This window comes from Pongo abelii, chromosome 17 (assembly GCF_028885655.2).
Source record: "Pongo abelii isolate AG06213 chromosome 17, NHGRI_mPonAbe1-v2.0_pri, whole genome shotgun sequence".
Lineage (NCBI taxonomy): Eukaryota > Metazoa > Chordata > Mammalia > Primates > Hominidae > Pongo > Pongo abelii.
The window spans coordinates 28,624,566-28,629,170 of NC_072002.2; the positions used below are offsets into that span (position 1 = coordinate 28,624,566).

At 35.9% G+C, this 4,605-nt stretch overlaps 1 non-coding gene across 1 annotated transcript; it reads right to left on the reverse strand.

The window, feature by feature from the left end:
* Positions 1 to 3,788: 3,788 nt before the first annotated feature.
* On the reverse strand, positions 3,789 to 3,893 carry LOC112130049 (U6 spliceosomal RNA). Its single transcript, XR_002912361.1, has one exon. It is a non-coding gene; the product is annotated as a U6 spliceosomal RNA (small nuclear RNA).
* Between the last annotated feature and the right edge of the window lie 712 nt (positions 3,894 to 4,605).

A 4,605-nucleotide genomic window follows, 5' to 3' on the forward strand; every position in this document is an offset into this window, starting at 1 on the left:
TAGGAACATAAAAACTACCAAACTGACTCAAGAAGAAATAGAAAATCTGAAAAGACCTATAATGAATAAGGAGATTGAATCAATAATCAAAAGCTTTCCAACAAAAGGAGCTTAGAACCAGATGGCTTCACCAGTGAATTTTACCTAACATTTAAAGAAAAATTTAAACGAATCCTTTTCAAACTCTTCCGGAATATAGAATAAGAGGGAATACTTCCTAACTCATTTTAGGAGGCCAGTATTATCCTCACGTCACAAGCAGACAAAGGCACTGCAAGAAAAAAAAATTTAAGCCAATATCCATTATTATTATGTATGCAAAAATCCTCAACAAAATACTAGCAAGCTAAATTCAATAAAATATTAATGGGATTATATACCATGAATAAGTGGGAGTTATACCCAGAATGGATTTATACTCAATAGGCAAACATGGTTTAACATAAGAAAAATAGTAATATAACATACCATATTAATAGAATAAAGGAGAAAACACATAATAATCTCAATGATACAGAAAAAGTATTTGTCAAGTTCGCCATCCTTTCATGATTAAAAACACTCAGGAAAATAAGAATAGAAGGGAACATCCTCAAAATGCTAAAAGGCACTTATGGAATCCCCATAGCTTACTGATGGTACTCAAAGGTGAAAAGTTGAAAACTTTTCTCCTAAGATCAGGAACAAGAAATATATTCTCGCTTTCACCACTACTTTCAGCATTATACCAAAGTTCTAGCCAGGGCACTTAGGCAAAGTAAAGAAGTAAAATTCTTCCAAAGTAGAAGAAAGAAGTAAAACTATCCCTATTTGCAGATGACATGATCCCATATATAGAAAACCTCAAAAACACACACAGCAAAGAACTACTAAAGCTATTAAACAAATTCAGCAAAGTTGGAGGGCACAAGAGCAACATGCAAAAATCAGTTGTATTTCTTTTTGCCAGCAATGAACAATCTGAAAAAGTAAATTAAGAAAATTTAACTAAAGAGGCAAAAGATTCATACAGCAAAAACTGAAAAATATTGCTGAAAGAAATTAATCACCTAAATAAATGAAAAGATATCTCTTTTGATAGATAGTGAGACATTATTAAGATGCCCATACAATCCAAAGCAATCTATAGATTCAATGGAATCTCTATTTAAGTTCCAATGAATTTCTTTCCAGAAATGCAAAAGCCAATTTTCAAATTCATATAAAATTGAAGAGGTTCTAAATTGCCAAAATAATCTAGAAAAAAGGAGAACAAATTTAGGGGACTTACACTTCCTGGTTTCAAAACTACAAATCTACAGTAATCAAAACAGTGTGGTATTGGCATAAAAAGAGACATATAAGCCAATGGGCTAGAATAGAGAGTCCAGATATAAACCTTCACATATATGGTCAATTGATTTTCAACAAGCATGCCAAGAACATCCAATGGGGAAAGAGTAATCTCTTTAACAGATGGTGCTGGGATGACTGGACGTGCACATACAGAAGAATGAAGTTTGACCCTTATCTGACACCATATACAAAAATTAACTAAAAATTGGTCAATGACCTAAAACTGTGAAACTCTTAGAAAAAATACAGTGACATTGAATTTGGAAATTTGGAAATGAGTTCTGGATATGAAACCAAAAACATGGGCAACAAAAATAAATAAATTGGACATGATCAAAATGTTAAAAATCTTTGTACATTAAAGGACATTATCAAGAAAATGAAAATGAAAAATGACCTACAGAATGAGATAAAGTATTTGTAAATTACATTCCAGATAAGGGTTTAATATCTAGAATATATAAATAATTCTTATACCTCAACATCAACAACAAAAAACCCAACTCAATTAAAAAGTCAGCTAAGGAGTTGAATAGAAACTTCTCTAAATAAGATGTACAAATGCTCAACAAGCATATGAAAAGAACCTCAACATCACTGGTCTTTAGGTAAATGCAAACCCAAACCATAATGAGATATTGTGTCACACCCTGTAGGAAGGCTATAATGAAAAATTTTTTTTAAGGGAAAATAACAAGTGTTGGCCAAAATGTGGAGAAATTGCAACCTACTCATACTATTGTTGGAAATATAAAATGGTCCAGCCACTGTGGAAAACAGTTTGGCAGTTCCTCAAAAAGTTAAACAGAATTACCATATGACTTAGTAATTATATTCCCAGATACATACTCATACTGGAAACAGAAGTTTAAATGAATTCCTATACATGAATGTTCATAGCAGCATCATTCACAATAGCCAAAAGGTGAAAATAACCCAGTGTCCATCAATGGATGAACATATAAAGAACATGTGATAGGCCAGGCGTGCTGGCTCATGCCTATAATCCCAGCACTTTGGGAGGCCAGGCAGGAGGATCACTTAAGACCAGGAGTTCACGACCAGACTAGTCAACATAGTGGGACCCCATCTCTACAAAAAATAAAATAAGAAATAATTAGCCAGGTGTGATGGTGCATGCCCATAGACCCAGCTACTAGAAAGGCTGAGGCAGGAGGATCACTTGAGCTCAGGAGGTGGAGGCTGCAGTGAGCTGTGATCACACCACTGCACTCCAGCCTGGGTGATGGAGGGAGACCCTGTCTTAAAAAAAACGAAAAACAAAAGCACTTAATATATCTATACAGTGGCATGTTATTCAGCTATAAAAAGGAAAACAAATACTAATAACATGCTACAATGTAGATGTATTTTGAAAACATGCTAGATGAAAGAAGCATCCACAGGCGGCCACATATTGCATAATTTCATTTATATGAAATATTCAGGATAGGTAAGTTCACTGAGACAGAAAGCTGATTAGTGGTTATTAGAGGCTGGGAGGTTGGGAAAATGGGAAGGACCTCTTCAACGAGCATGGAGTTTTATTTTTTGGTAATGAAAGTGTTTTTGGAACTAGATAGAGGTGGAGGTAGCACAACATTGAAAATTTACTAAATGCTACTGAATGACCCACTTTAAAATGATTAATTTTATGTTACATGGAATTTTACTCGTATAAAAATAAAGAACAATGAGAGAATAGGACAAGAGAGACTGGAGGCAGTGAATTCAGACAGTTTTTAAAGAAGTTTTGCTGTAGATGGGAGTGGAGAAATGAAGCTGTAGCTGGTAGAAGGGAAGTAAATAGTAGGTTTTGTTTTATTTTCAGATGGGAGAAAAAATATTTAAAATGACTCTTTGCTCACGAGAATTATGTATAAGAAAGCTAATGACAAAGCGGGGGGAGGAAAGAATCGCTGGGAAGACATCCTTGAGTAAATGAGAGGGGGTGGTGCCTGTTCCAATATTTACCCTTCACAATATCTGAAAGGGAATTACAAAGTGAGACAACCTTGGGCAAGCAAAAAGATTAACCAAGCTTAACCTGCACTGTATAACAAACCCAAAGAGATAAATACCATGAAGTACATAAAATGTGTGAGTATAGCACTGTTGTTCTGATGTTACTTGTTCCTGCTGCCTTGAGCACTGCTAAACTCTCAGTCCAATGCAGGTGGGGAAACAGCTAAAAAGGACCTTTGTTTCCTTTTCCTGGTTCCACAGTTTATAGGTCTACTTGTTGATCTCACACTGGTTGACATCTACCTCATGTTAGTCCACAACTGGACAGTTACTATCTTTCTTCTTTTAAATTTTTATTTGGTGTACAAAGAGTTAGCATGGTTGCTTTCACTGGGTGGATGCCTTGGATAATCCATTCAAAGAAGATTACTTAGTCCAACTTAATGAAACCCACATCCTTTGTACACTGATGGAGATACTGGCCACACATAAAAATAGGAACACTCAAAAATGTGCATGTCATCCTTGCATAGGGACCATACTAATCTTCTCTGAATAGTTCCAGTTTTACTATATGTATGGCCAAAGCCAGCACTGGTTACCATCTCTTAGTACAAACTGTGTTCTGTGTCTTATTTGAATTATTTAAATTTAAGTCTTCAAAGTTCAGATGCCTTTAGTCCCAGCTATATAGAATTTATTGTGGAATTCCCATTACTATTGTTTTTCAGTTCTTGTAGCATTTTACACATCATGTTATATGTACAGTTCTAGAGATGAGACTTTTTCTGAATATGAATACCCTCTGCAGATGCCTTTTGCAAAACACTGCTGTCACTGAATTATTTCCACAGAATGTTTCCTCAGCCACATTGGGAAGTTGTGTGTATGTCTGTGGGGCGAGGGTGGGGTACAGTTCTCATCCTCTCTGAGGTTACCAGTGTGTCTCCCTCCAGGTTCAGTGCCATCTTGAAGATTCCCCCTGCCTTCAGTGTCTCAGATGTTCTTTCACTGTGTCTGTTTCCTATATCTCTCTAACACATGCCTCTTGACTATGAAAATTAAGTTAGAAAATTCTCTATTCAGAGTTTCATGAGAATTTACTGGGTTTACGCCTTTACATGGGGGTTTTACCTGCAGACTTGCAGAAGAGCTTGTCCTGGGACAGACCACTCCTCATCATTTTCTAGGGATGATTTTGAGCACGATCTCTCCTCAGGAGCCAAAAGGTGCCTAGTTACTGCCTTCTTAGACATTGAGAGGCATTGGAATTTAATCAGCAATGAATGATTCCAAACTACTTAC